Genomic DNA, 15,866 nt, shown 5'->3' on the forward strand with positions numbered 1-15,866 from the left:
AGGGAAGTGGGATATTAAACAATAGGACCACATGCGAAATAACAAGGCCTTCCTTACAGCTAGCAGCCACGATTGTGCAAATCAGGCAAGTGGAAATCTACAACCGCAATTGTGCTGACCAGATGAACCTTTGGAATTATTGCCAGCGCCAAATATAATATTTCTACATCATCTTTATGACCTGACCTAATCCATTCTTTGGATCGATTCATTGCTGCACAAGAAGGACGCATTTCATCCAAACAGGTAATGCAGTATGTAGAGCAGTTCAGAGGGTGACAACGAGGCTTGATGGTGATTTTGAGTGCAGTAATACCAATTACACGATGGCTCTAGCTCTCCTGTGCGTAGCTTTTATTCTTTTGAGGCAGAGAGGCGACTGTCAGCATAAACCACCAAGAGCCCAAATTCCAGTAGACTGGATCCCTAGAGTAGAAGAGAGGGTGAGTGTGTAACCATGTAGTCTGGAAGCGAAAAAATGTAGATTTAGTGTTAAGAAGACAGGAAGCAATGAGGCAAGCCGTGAAGGTTAAACAGCCAGAACTGCAAAACAAGTCTGCTAAATGAAGTCATAAGAAAAGCAGCAGGAAGCAGCATAGTAAGTAAGACTTGATGTAGTATCTAACACATATGGGCAAACCGCCAGTTGTTTTGGTTAAAATTTCTCTGTATTTTGTACGAACACATAGTGGTAACATAATACGAAACGGTTTTTAAGGTCGACCTGAGGAACTGGGTCTTCTCACAGAGCAGAGTAACGTAGCATACCGATAATATTAGCCGGCCGAAGTGGCCGTGCGGTTCTAGGCGCTGCAGTCTGGAACCGCGAGACCGCTACGGTCGCAGGTTCGAATCCTGCCTCGGGCATGGATGTGTGTGATGTCCTTAGATTAGTTAGGTTTAACTAGTTCTAAGTTCTAAGGGACTAATGACCTCAGAAGTTGAGTCCCATAGTGCTCAGAGCCATTTTGAACCGATAATATTTGGATATATTAATGGAGCCTCAACGACGTAGTAGTACTGCACGGGTGCTGATGGCAAGCGAGTGCGGTATGTGGCCACTGTAATATTCAACAAGGCCTACACAGCACTGCAAGGCAGTTTAGTTTGCTGAAACAGCGAACTTAGCGGTACTGTTGAGATTAGGGCAGCTGGTAGTTGAGCGGTAAAACTTGTACCTGAAAGGTGAGGGTGTTGGATCCAAACCTGGTCGGACCACAATTTGAGGAATCGCCAGAAACAGCACGTGGTGTGAATTCAGCTTAGAACTGTACGGTCCCCTTTCCCTGGATGGATAATTGGTAAGGGACGCTCAACTCGCTGGAGAAACGTCCAATAGAAATACATGCACCAGGCCACTGAGTTACATGAAATTATTGTTATTTATACTAGATGAAGGGCAAAACAGATTTCCACACTGACTGTGGCTGAGATCTTTTAGGATAAGTGACTGGTAGTGGTGTATTTGCACGATACGTGTACCACTGTTCACGACAAGAACTGGGCATCTTTGCAAGGAAATTATTCTTAGCTTCGCAGCTCTTCCAGGACGATGGGACTGTGACGGACGAGATCGCCACATGGACCTCAGTAGATGTCACCACTCGAGGCCATGGCAAGCAATGTCTCTTCGCATTAAGTCCCGCTTCAGATTCACTACCATGGTGCAGCTGGTCATCCCAAGTTAATTGCATTAGTACAGCCGACTCCTGTCAGGGGGCAGCGAGTTGTTGCCCTTGCACACCAGCATCGTTCGTCATCAGGGAGACGAGTCCCATCGTGTTGGGTATCCGTCACCGTGATGCAGCCAGGCATCGCCCAGCCCACAGTAGATACAGCAGCGTCGACTATGCATGCTGCCGGTACGGAAACCGCATGGTCAGCTTAAGTAACGGGGCCGGTATTTGATGGAGGCTCCACGTCAGAGTAACGAGATGTGCAGGCAGCCAGCACAGCAGAATTCAGGGACGATCCGGTTACTGACCTGGTGTGCCACGCAGCGCCGATGTTTCAATAAATAACATGTTACATTTGCACCTTCGTTTGTCTGGAGCCTCCTGGCCTCTCACCTCAACTCCACCAGCTGCTCTCACCATTCAGGCTCATAGTTGCCCCTCCGTGCATTGAGAGTGTTATAATATCATGCACCCTGTCGGCAGGTGTAGTACAGCTAGATATTTCGCAGCTTACCGCAGATGAGGAACATTACACATCACTTCAGGGCAGGTTTTGCTTCTGAAGAACTTATCAAGGCAGGATGTAAGTTCCGTATTAGCAGGGTATTACCGGACGGACGAGAAAGTACATTTGTTGGCGTAATATATTACATGAAATGCCCGCATTCAGTATTCATGAGGCCCAAAGTCTATTATTGGATTATACTTCTGGTTAATTTTGAGGATAGAAGACTTGCGTTGGTTAGAAATGGAGTTCAAATATCCATCTATCAACCCTGGTTGATCTCTTTTGTGATTGGCACTGGGTAGAGTGACTATGTGATTCAGACAGTGAACACATACTGGCGAAGAACGAGGTTCAATACCTGTCTGATCGTTCCCATTAACTTTCCCTTGCGTTTCCGTTAAAAACTGTTGGCGAATGTTGATATGGCTCCTTAAAGAAGAAGATCGCTGATTTTTTCCTATGTTTGTTCTGTCCGAGGTGGTATTCGGTCTCTAAGGGTTGAAAGCGTACAATATATCCTACTTTCATTAAAGTTGTGTGCAACTTGCGCCACAAATTGTTGTCAGCAGCTTGTTACTTCCATTTTTCAATTTTTCTCTTTCACTTCGCTGTCTCCATAATCCCCTATCCTCTGGCAAAGAAGAATCCACTTGTATATACTTCATCTGCATCTACATCTTCATGATTATTCTGCACTTCACAATTAAGTACCTGGCAGAGCGTTCATCGAATCACCCTGAAGCTATTCTCTACCGTTCCCATCCTGATCAGCGTGCGGGAAAAATGAACACTTAAATCTTTCATGCGAAGTCTGATTTCTCTTATTTTATGATGATGATCATTTCTCCCTATGTATGTGGGTGACAAAAAAATATTTTCCCATTCTGAAGACAAGATGGTGACTGAAGTTTCATGAGACGATATTGCCGCAGGAAAAACGCGTTGTTTTAATGACTGCCAATAATAAAAAACGAGATGCCCTTCTTTGAATTTTTATCTTTTTAGTGTCCTCCGTCAATCATATCTGATGCGGATCCTACACCACACAGCAGTACTTCAGAAGAGGTCGGACAAGTGTAGTGTAAGCAGTCTCTTTAGCAGACATGTTACATTTGCAATGTGTTCTGCCAGTAAACCACAGTCTGTGGTTTGTTTGGTTATTGTTTTCCCTGATGAAGTCTCTTTCCCATGCCACTCTTTCCTGTGCATGTGTTTGTGTAACTGGTAACACTTGAATGTTTCGAAGCACACTCCCTTATAATCAGAAAGTAGCATAGTGCCATTGTCGGGTAGTTCCAGCGTGACTTTTCAACAACCATGGATAGGACTAGAGACATAGCTCAGTGACGGGAAGTGAACACTCCGCTCTAGAATAAGTTGCACGTATAGGTAACAAGTGCCTCTTTGTTCCTCACCAGCCATTCGGGATAGAGGTGGGTGCTCTCGTTGTGAATTTGTAAACAAAGCTTTTTGTAAATTTGTATCGACTAGGTTTTTCAATTAGTTCATATCGGTTGTTCATTGTGAAATTGCGTAGTATTTGAGAATCTTATTTCTACGGTATTTTGGAGTAAATTTACGTGACTGAAATAGCTACGTATACATTTATGCGTTCGGGTAAATGACTATTAGGTCTGACGCTCTGTGTTAGAAACTGCAATATAAAGACGAGGGCGATTTCTTGTGAAGACATTATGTTTTCCTTTTATCCACAAACTGCACTCCGTTTATTCGTTTGGACTAAATTCTGATGGTGTTCCCATTGCGCAACTGATTGATTTAGGCCGTCAGTCGCCACGTATCCTCCAACTTAAATCTAGTTAATTTTAACTATGTTTGAGGTCTCTTCCTGAGTTCAGTGAATCCCTGTACGCGTGCCTAACTATAATAATTTCGGAGTAGCAGAATTTTTATGAATCTGATACATATTGGCCATTACCTACGACGTGTCCTCAACTTAACGCAGTTCATTTTACCCATATTAATTGCACGGATCTCGTCTTTTTCTGTTCACTGAATCCACTTGAATAATTTCAGAGAACAGAATTTTTACGGAACTGATAGATTTTGGCCATCAGCCATCATGTCACTAATCATTAATGTGCATTCTCCCGTATCCTAATCGACTCATACAGTGATATAGAGCTGCTGAGCAAGATGGTTACATACATACATGGAAGGTTTCTGGCCATTAATGACGTTTATATTTTAGCACCTCTGAATATGGTGGTGACGAATTCGCCGAACATGCCGACGAGCATCTCCCTGGTACTCCACACTGCTCTCTAGGGTATATCGAATTTTCAGTTTATTCCTGTTATTTTAGATGAATTGCTACATATATCCTATGTGTAAGTCTAGTGCATGTGTCTGTCTCACATGCCTATTTCAATTCCGGAACAGTCATAAATATGGCTGCACCTGATTATATCACAACCTCCCTGTTTTGTTGCTATGTATTGAATAATGTTAACTAAATTCATATTGAATTTTGTATGGGGTCCTTGTGAGATACTAGAGGACCTTGTCGAGCAGATATAATACATTAGCAGTATAAATAAGTAACTTCGAAACGAGTAAACTCAACGTTCCCCGTCTCATTCATTTCTTTTTGAAACCACAGAAGGTCTTCTTCTTTTTGCGAATTATCTACGGCTGGCGACTTCTCTGCGCCCAGTCGCCATCTTCTTTTGTCTTATCTTTCCTCAACTTTCATATTCCTTGCTTCCATTGCCTCTTCCACATCATTTTGCCAGTTGCATCGTGGGCACTCCAATTTCATCCGCTGGGATTGTATCCATTCATCTTATTGACATGGCCAAACCACATCAGCCGTTTTTGCTGGATTTCGTCACAGACATCACAACGCATTTTCATCCTTTGTCGGATTACACCTTTTCTTATTCTATTACAACATCAGACTCTTCTTAAATAATCCATCTCAGTGGCAAGCAGTTTATTCTAATTTCTTTCGCTATCGTCCCAGGCTTCAGCACCGTCGGTGCAGGCGAGGAGGTTCGCGTGCTCAGATGAAGCTCGGGGCTATATCAGTGGTAGTACAGCTGCTGGCAGGGTCTCCTTTGGCGAACACGCTGTGTCTGAGAAGCCAGACGAAGTGTGTGCGTAACGACTTGTCATTCCCTTTCCTTTCTACCTCTTTCCTTATCCGCAAGAGCCGATGGATGAACTAAGTTATTCAGAGTCTCTTGCTATACTTCGTTACTCCTTTTCCGTCTTCTTCGTCAAAGGGTGGGAAGAACTCTGAGGCATGTTGGAGCCAATCTTTCTAGGGGATGAAATCCCTCATGAAAAAACCTGGTCCACCAGTTTGGGGGTTATGCAGTAGGCCAGTTCTCTATCCATACAAAAAGACAGCCTGCAAAAATAACCAGTAATATGCTCCAAAAGATACTAGTAATAATAATGATGAGCTCTAAAAGTATTGCCAAGGAAAAGAAAGATCAACGCCACATATCCTATCTATGAGGGGCGTTCAATCAATACTTTTTTCTGAAAGCTGGTTGGTTTTATTCAGGATCCAAGACACCATATTAATCCCCACCTTTTCACTACAAAACTATATTTTTCAACATAACCTCCGTTCAATGCGACGGCCTTACGTCACCTTACGGGAAGGCCCTCTATGCCCGCACTGTACCGCTCTACTGATCGAGGTCGTAGCTAGCGTGTTGCTATATCAATAACCTACTCATCATCCATGTATTGCTTCCTGTGGGGCAAACGGATGGAAGTCGGAAGGTGCGAGATCCCGGCTGTTGGGCGGATGAGGAAGTTTTGTGAGCTCCTCTCGGGAGTGCAGATTTGTGTGAGGCTTTGCGTCGTCAGGAAGATGAAGAAGTTCGTTTGCATCCGTCGATCATATCGAATGAGAGTATCTGCACGTTCCTACATTGCACGAATCACTGCCCTGTGCGCCGGCCGGTACGGTGGAGATCATGCAGGTTTGTCCGACCTTGTTCCGGTGATGACAGATTCCTTGCCCAACGACTCAAGGCGCTTTTGTGCACTGCCAGGTCTCCGTAGACATTCTGCAAGCATCTCTGAATATCTTTGATGCTCTGGTGTGCCACCAAAAGAAACTCAATGACACCTCCCTGCTTGGAACACACGTCCGTTACAGACGCCATTTTCAAGGCTATGAATAGCGCTGCCACATGTCTGAACTTCATGAAACTATAGGGTCTGAAGCGGGGTGTTTTCTACTTCGTCTCACAACAAATTCCGCATTTCATTTACTGAAATTTATCGAGAAAAGAAATGTGTTGCGTTACTTACTGAACAACCTTCGTATTACTTGTACTGCTCACGACGTTATCTTCTTCTTACTGCTGTATGCCTGCCCAGTTGTTAAGTTTTTATTTGCTGCGTTACAGAAATTCATGATCAGTTATTTCATTCATGTCATATATTGCGTACAAATCTTGCCGATTCGAATAAATACTATCGAAGAGCGCGCTCGTGAGCTAGGCCTGAGTACAAAAGCAGGGCATAGCAGGTCCGGATATCGAGCAAGCATCCCTGAGATCAATTTCACATCCAATGAGTGAACTTACACCCGAGGAAAGTCTTTCAAGGTGTCAGCGACAACGGGATCTTTGCATTACGTTATAGTACGGGCACTTTGTCGAGAGCTTCGCGCAGTAGCTCTAGACTATCAATTACCTGCAACGCCATCCTGCCTGTAATTGAGGAGCACTGCGGTTCGCCTTTGCGGTTTACGCTCGTGTTCTTGAAACTCTCGACGTCACACAACTGCCTTCTGGTCGACTACGGTACAAGTGATTGTGACTGTCAACCTGTTATGTAATTTCCACGTAAATTCTGAAATACTATAACGCAAGAGTACTGACACAGTTCCTGGTGACCAGTTTGTGTAAGAATGTCGGAGATTAACTCTCAAACTATAAGATTCTTATGGATGCGAACATATAGCACTCATCATGGTACTCTACAGACATCCAACTGACGCACTATTCTGAGGGGAAAAAGCCATCCTGATTCCATGATTCTGGATTTCCCGTAAGCTTTCGATACCGTTCCTCACATACGGCACCTAATCAAATTGCCTGCCTATGAAGTATCGCCCCAGTTGTACGACTGGATTTGTCATTTCCTGTCAGAAAGGTCACACACAGTCCGTAGTAATTCATGGGAAGTCATCGAGTAAAATGGGATTGATATATGGCGTTCCCCAAGGAAGTGTTGTAGGCCTTCTGCTGTTTATAACACAATATGAGCAACTCTCTTAGATTGTGTGCCGCGATGCTGTCATTTACGTCCAGTAAAGTCATCAGAAAATCAGTACCTATTGAAAAATGACTTAGACAAGCTATTCGTATGGTGCAAAAAGTGGCAATTGACTCTAAATAATGAAGAGTGTGAGGTCATCCTCATGAGTACTGAAAGGATTCTATTAAATTTGGTTGCACGATAAATCACACAAATGTAAAGGCCTTCAATTCAACTAAATACTTAGAGATCATAATTATGAACGATTTAAATTGGAATAATCACATATATAATGTGGGGAAGACGAACCAGAGACTGCGTTTGATTTACAAAACATGTAGAAGATGCAACAGATCTACTAAAGAGACTGCCTCCACTACGATTGCCCGTACCTGCTAGAGTACTGCTGTGCGATATGCGCTCCTTGCCAGAGACATTTCAATGAGGACATCCAAAAACTTCAAACAAGGAGACGTCGTTTTTACCGTCTCGAAGTAGGAGAGAGAGGGAGACAGAGAAAGAGAAAGAGAGACGGAGAGAGAATCACGGATACGATACGCGAGTTCGGGTGGCAATCATTAAAATAAAGACGTAATTCGTTGAGGCATGATCTTTTCACAAAATTTTATTCTCCAACTTTGTCCTTCGAACGCGAAAATATATTTTTGACTCCTATATAAGTGAGGAGAAATGGATATCTTAATAAAATAAGGGAAATCGGAATCGGACGGAGAATTTAAAGCTTTTGTTTTTTCAAGTGCTGTTAGAGAGCGGATCGGTAGAGAAATGGTGTGAAAGTGGTTCGAAGAACCCTCTGGCAGGAACTTAACTCATTTCGATAATTTTTGATATGAAATACATTTTAATATTTTTCTTTTAATTTCTTTTTAAAACATTACATAGGATGGTTAAGGAAATAACATTTTCTGTTTATTTCGCTCACGTTTAAAATTTCCCTCTTCATGTCAAAATCTTTCAGTCAGTTTACTGACTTTCGAACATCTCAGTTAGGTCAGCATCGCATGAACTTCCATTCATTCCAAAGATGTCAGCAGTTCAAACTCCGTGTTACGTACAGTAACTCGTATTCGCAATAGTAAATTATTTTATGTATTTTGTTATCGTTTGTCAAGATTACTGTCAGTATTAAAGAGAAATGGTGGTTAATATTGCCAGTTTCATTTTAACTCAGGGAATATTCATTTCCCACCTGTGAATGCAATATGTGCTAAAATTAAGACGAAGACATTAATAGCTCATTATTTTGTTTTTGATTAAACATTTCCGACAAGTTTTTAGATATTTTAGTCACTTCACTGAGTGCCCAGCATGTCACTTACATCGCTACTGCATACACCTGCATTCCTTCAAAAACGTTTAGGTGTTCGTCGTTTCATAGCGATAGATGGCTTGTAGCTGATCGAATACAGTTCAGTAGAGCACGTAACGCCCTCAGTTCAGAACGGCAAATTGCAGCCTCCGTACGCTGTTCAACACGGCATTATGTCAGGCAATGTCCTTTCAGTCTCAGAATAAGTGCGAATTATCTGTTTACGGCAAGAAGGGTTGTTAACATGGAAAGTTATCGACGAAATATTGTAGCCGCCATTCAGACATTGAGCTTTCTCTTGCGACACGAAACATTTAAGATCTGCATGGCTCCGGCCGGAGTGGCCGAGCGGTTCTAGTTCTAGGCTCTTCAGTCTGGAACCGCGCAACCGCTACGGTCGCAGGTTCGAGTCCTGCCTCGGGCATGGATGTGTGTGATGTCCTTAGGTTAGTTAGGTTTAAGTAAATCTAAGTTCTAGGGGACTGATGACCTCAGAAGTTAAGTCCCATAGTGCTCAGAGCCATTTGAACCATCTGCATGCAGAGGTCACCCGTCGTCAACGACGCCATCTGCTGACCGGTACCTATAGATTATGGCTCGTAGGCGTCCGGGGAAGACTGCAGCAGAACTACGCTCTATCAATGGGAGGGCTGCGTCGACTCACACACTACTCAAACGCGTTCACACGAGCGATGTGGCTTCCAGGCGTCCATTACGAACAACAAATGGCTCTGAGCACTGTGGGACTTAACAGCTGTGGTCATCAGTCCACTAGAACTTAGAACTACTTAAACCTAACTAACCTAAGGACATCACACACATCCATGCCCGAGGCAGGATTCGAACCTGCGACTGTAGCAGTCGCGCGGTTCCGGACTGCGCACCTAGAACCGCGAGACCACCGCGGCCGGCTACGAACAACAGATTAATGGAAAGAAGAAAAAACATAGAGCACTGTACGATACGAATAAAGTGAGCGACTATCACATCGAAAGGACCTCTGAACAATGGCGTCAGATATTGTTCACCCGCGATTGCAGAATTTATCACACGCAGATGATTGTCGAAGAAGGATACACTATCTGATCAAAAGTACCTGGACACCGCTATATAATGCGGCCGTCACCTGTAGCCCTCAGATGAAAAGGACCAGCCAGTATAACAGGAGGCGGCCAGTACTGTGTCTTCAGTATAGGAGAGCAACAGCAGATTGAGTTGGTCAGGGGAATTCAGTGGCCCCTAACGTGGGCGAGTCGTTGGGTATCACTTGAATAACAAATCCATTAGGAACATTTCAAAACTTCTAAGGTTGCCCACGTCGACTGTTGGCGATGTGAATGCGAAGTCGAAACGTGAATGAACAACCACACCTAAGGCAAGTTAGACGTCATATAGTGACCGACAGATTCTGCTGACTGTTGTGGAGTGTGGTTGTGAAAACTTGACTGAAATCAGCAGAAGGAATCACTCGTGAAATACAAAGAGCTACCAGCAGTCCAGCTACCACAGAGACTGTGCGTATGGAGTAAAGAGAATAGAGTATAAATGTCGAGCAGCTCCACCTAAGCCACAAACTTCTGTAGTCAGCGCTAAGCGATGCTTGAGATGGTGTAAAGAGCGAGTGTGAGTGATAGTGAGAGCGTGGGAACAAGTGATTTGGAATGAAGAAGTACGCTATATCCTGTGTCAGTCCGATGGAATGGTTCCACTTTGTCGAATACCTGGACAACGTTGCTTCCCTCATGTATAGTGCCATCAGTGAGATACAGGAGAGGTACTGTTACGTCATGGGATGTTTTCGGTGGTTAGGGTGTGGTACCCGTATTGATCGTAAGAAAACGCTGCATGTGGAATGATATGAATACATTTTACAGCACTGTATACTAAACAGAACCCCTTTGTGATGAGTTAAGTTGTCGACTTTGCTCTAGATCCCAGCGTTCAATATTACTTCCTTCTCTGGTTTCTGCTGCTGAGGAAGAGTGGGCTACCATTAACTTACAGACATTCAGTCACCTCATAAGAAGTGTCCCCAGCAGAGCTCAAGCCGTCATAAACGTGAATGGTGACATACCTCATATTTAAGTTCACTAATAAGTGTCTGTGTGCATGAAGGACAGCAGTGTAGTGTTGCAAATCGTTTGCGACATTCGCTTCACCCGGCGTCCGACCAAATGTATGTCCAAAGAGTTGTTTCAGCATTTAATGTGTTTTGAAGTATACATAACATCCTTAGCATTTTGTAACTACACAAGGATGGCGTTCCAATATAGTAAAAAGGGTAGTTGTTACCATATAGCGGAGATGTGAGTCGCAGAAAGGCACAACAGAAGACCTTCGGAAAGTTAACTTTCAGCCAACAAGGCCTTTGTCAAAAATTGATAACGTACACACACATACTCACACACAATACACACACACAAACACACACACACACACACACACACACACACACACACACACACACACACACGCATACGCAACTCACGTACACATGAGAACAGTCTCTGGCAGTTGGAGCCAGACTGAAAGAAACTGTCGTCATGTGTGTGTAATTTTCGTTTGCGCGAGTGTGTGAATGTGTGTATGTTATCTATTTCTGACAAAGACCTTGTTGGCCGAAAGCTAATTTTCCAACAGTCTTTTGTTGTGCCTTCCTGCGACTCATTATCTGCGCTATATGGTGAGTAGCAACTATCCTTTTCATTACATTGTTACATTCCATCCTGGATTTTACATTTAGGGTGGTGTTGAGTATTCGTGTTACTACCAAGTACTGAGAGAATAAGCGATGCCTCAGCCGCCCAAGCCGCGCCTTGCGCCTAACCGCTAGCTGCTTGTACGCCGACGATCTTATTGTTCAGAAAATTGTTAAAAAATTGGAGTCATATGGTTTTGCTAATATCAGAAGGCTAATCTTGTTTGATGGTAACCTATTAAGATTATCAGAACTGTGCTGAAATTAATAAACTTAAACGTGTAGAACACATGGAATCGACGCGAGAAACGCATGCTTGAACGTAAATGCACATACTAGCCAACCCTTTAGGTTGCGCTGTTATATCTGACAGCGAACGGCGCCTTTGCTACGCCTTCAATACTTTGCAAATGCCAGTCGTGATCGGAACAGAGATCTGTGCAGTTGTGAGTGCATTATATCGGAGCTAAGTGAATTTGAACTATGGAAAATTGTTGGTGACCTTATGGTGTGTGATTCCCTAGCCAAAGGATTCGAAGCGTTTGGTGTTTCAAGAGACACCGTGTCGAACTTTTATATCGCATGCAGGGAAAGCGGAGAAACACCGTCCACTATGTTAAAGTGTGTGTTGAGTGGTAGTGACATAAGGGGATTGTGACGAAAAGAAAGACAGCTGCAAAAGTCGCTACAGCACTGAATCTCGCACTCGCAAACCCTGTGAGCACCAAAAGAACACGAATGGAGCTCCATATGAAGTGCATTGCACTGCGAGCTGGAATACTAGAATCAGTCAGCAGTGATGTAAATGCCCGTAACAGGAAAATGTGGTGCCGAAGCCATAAAACCTGGAGTATGGAACAATAGAGAAAGTAATTCGTTCGAATGAGCCTTGTTTCACACTGGTTCCAACTTCTGGCCGAGTTTACGTCCAAAGACTGAAACATGGCTGCGGTTCGGCGATGTTTTGGGCAGTCATATCGCGGTATTCCTTACGGCGCATTGTGATTCTGCAATGCCGCATTACCTGCAAGCATTTTGTGACCATTTTGACTGATAAGGTCCAGCGTTTGTTCCTCAGAGGTGATGGAGAGTTACAAGACGACAGGGCCCTGTACACACAGATCGCATTGTCCAGGATATTCTGTGAACACGAGGAAAAATTTCACGTCTTTCCCTGGGCACCACAGTAAACACAATATTATTGAGCCTTTGTGCTTTTTTTTTTTTTTTTTTTGAGGAGAATGGTGGGCAATAGCCACCCACCTTCATCGTTCATTGACTTCGCCATTGTTTTGCAGGAATAATGCAATAAGATTTCCTTTTAAACGATTCAGTACCTGTGTTTGTCCATTGTGTTTGTCCATTGTGTGAGGACAATCCCTGCAACGACACATTGCAAATTTCAGTTTGTCCAAAGCATTCTTTATCAAATTCGTGTGCGTAGGTAGCAAAGGCCATTCCATTTGGCTTCTACCTACTTCGTTAGGAAGCTGTTCACAAAATGGTAGCGGAACGCTCCCCAATTAATCCTGTTCTAGGGCCAACACATCACCGCAATTTTGACTACAGTGCTCGGAGGATTCTGCCCCCATACAGCACAGTGCACAAATTACCCTCGATAGCGTTGACAGGAGTCCGATATCCGTTCATAGCATTGGTTCAAAACATGACTGACTTGGCTCCCTGCTGAACCTCAGTCATTCTGTACCTGAGAGGTGCACTAGTGCCTGATGAAGCGTTGCAGTGATAGCACTGTCACGGCAATGTGCAACTTAAGGTGTTACAGTCCGATCTTTTTTCTGAATTAATAGTTAATGGTGGCTGCAGGTTCGAAACTTTGCGGTGAGGGAGAGAAGAAGAGTGTAGGAAATGAAATTAAATGAAATGGTCATGAGTCCCCAACGGGGAAAATCGGCTGCCGAAATGCAAGTCATTTCAGGTGACACCATATTAGGAGAATAGCGTGTCGATGATGATGACGTCAACACAATACCCAATCCCTGAGCGGAGTAAACCTCTGACCCGGCCCGCAATCGAACCCAGGCCCGCTGCATGGCAGTGGGAAGTTCTGACCACCCAGGTAAAGGGGCGAACAGTCGGAATCTGTTCTGAAGGCCAAAGGCTTTATTACACCGTATTAGGCAGTGTAATGTGTTCTATTTTTAATGTTTCCACATTTTTGTTCAACCACTGTATGCACTGACCGCAAGTTAGCAATTCTCATTTCAGAGAAATTAAAGCATATCGTGCAATAATTAGCATTGGATTTCTCATTTATTTTTGCCTGCTTCTAAATGAGAAGAGTATTAGCGGAATATTTCGACTTGTGTTGAAGAGTGACCTTTTGCTGATGTATCGTATCCTATTTTTATTTGAAGATGAATGTTAATATTCCTGAGAATGTGCAGATCTTTCATGCATACTTTTTATGCCGATCAAAGTCTGAGTGTTTTAAGGTCATTGACGGCAGCATTGTGGACGAAGTCGATTAGGATCATCGATGCACTGGGTCTGCATTCTGTCCTCACACGGAACGCGTTCCTCATCGTGAAGCACGCAAGATGTGGTGTCCTCCGTGGTTGCTGCAAGTTGTGCAACGCCTTGCTACATATCACGGAACGTGCTGCCCATCGTGTTTTGTGGTCACAGCGGTCTCCTGTGGCATCTGGCGCGTAAATCACACAAGTTCTTTATGATAAATTCACGCGCGTTAACCCTGTTAGCGACTGCCCAATAAAAGCAGAGAAAACTGCAAAGAATATTCTGGAGTCTTCGATGGCCTGAACAGCAAATAACGCTATACAGCGAGCTAACATACATACTAGTAGAAGTTATTCGTTAACTCACTTGAATCTCGTCCCATTTTCCGTTTCAGACTGAATATAGTTAGTTTCTTATGTCACTCTGCTCATGCATAATATCCGTATTCTCGATGTTGCATTGACTACCATCACTCTGAAGTAACGTACTTCATCACATGGATTTCAACATTCGAGATTCGTTTCATAATCTCGCTTGAATGGAAGAGGAGATTTTTTTCAAAGTTGCTTGTTATAACTGTAAAATATTTTTACCGACAACTTATAAACTCTAGTTAGTCCATAAAACCAAGAGATAGGTATATATATATATATATATATATATATATATATATATATATATATATATATATATATATATTACTCGAAGTTTCATAAGAAACAGAAATTTCAGTGTGTGTGTTTACTTTCTGAAACACTCTGGCAATTAAGTTCAGATTTCCGATTGCTGGGGAAACATCCCAATCGTTAATATTTGCAGGATATATTGCATAAACTACTTTATTTACAATAAATAACATCGACTCCTGACGATATAACTTCCATTAAATTAATAAGAATGGCCCAGAACGCGAAAAGAATTCTGCTACCTTGCACTTACCATCTCACGACACTATAGCTTAGTTACAATTCCCGCATGGCAAGCGAGGCCTGGTATATGATATTCACTGTCTAAAGACTGCATACACAAATGTCATTATTAGATATCTGACTATGAAAAAGTGTATTCAAACGACGCGCTTATGATAGATCATTGTGGCGTAGCAATGTAACGAAATACTTTCACGGAACACAAGTTGTAATAGTAAAAACACGGAAAACAGTAACCCTTTATCTGCCGATATGTGGTTTCACTTTATTATAACAAATCGTAGCTAAAATGACGCGTTTTCGAGAGATTTTCATTTTGCTGATGCTTTGAAACAACTTATATTCATACAACGTACTCTGTGATAAAGAAAACCCACAAATTACTTAGTTCAACTCAATATAATATGGGGGCAAGTAAGTACTTCTTGTGACGTAAAAGGATGTCGGATATTAATAGCCTTTCTCCACACTAAGCAAAAATCTGACATGTGAGATTCTTCATTTCATGCTCCGCAGCGTGGTAGAACCTGAAATTTCACGCCGTGATGCTACCAGCTTATCATCGACGTGCGTTTTGACGCCCCGTGAGACGACGGCAATATTTAGACTTATTAAATAACGTAGCGAGACATAGAACTATTCCGGATCCACCAGTGAACACTCCGACTAAATCTATGTAATAAGAATTTGGCTTGAGGCAGTCTCACTCCTAAAAGCGTATGACTCCTGGACGTAGCCGCAAGTGAAGCTCCATGCGATGCTACGTAATTTCAGAAGTATAGGTGAAAGAAATATTTCATTGTGTGTAACATACAAGGTGCATTACTCGACAAGGACGAGTCGCGCTGGGTAGCCGTGGGGTCTTAGGTGCCTTGTCACGATTCACGTGGTTCCCCCCCCCCCCCCTCCCGACGGAGGTTCGAGCCCTCCCTCGGGCATGGGAGTGTGTGTTGCCCCTAGCGTAAGTTAGTTTCAGTTAGATTAAGCAGTGTGT

General features: G+C 43.2%; 1 protein-coding gene across 1 annotated transcript in view; it reads left to right on the plus strand.

The window, feature by feature from the left end:
• LOC126484945 (cytochrome P450 4C1-like) overlaps nt 1-15,866 on the plus strand; it is a 299,145-nt gene that overhangs the window by 186,952 nt on the left and 96,327 nt on the right. The window lies entirely within an intron of this gene.

The sequence above is a fragment of the Schistocerca serialis genome, chromosome 6 (genome assembly GCF_023864345.2).
Source record: "Schistocerca serialis cubense isolate TAMUIC-IGC-003099 chromosome 6, iqSchSeri2.2, whole genome shotgun sequence".
Classification (NCBI taxonomy): Eukaryota; Metazoa; Arthropoda; class Insecta; order Orthoptera; family Acrididae; genus Schistocerca; species Schistocerca serialis.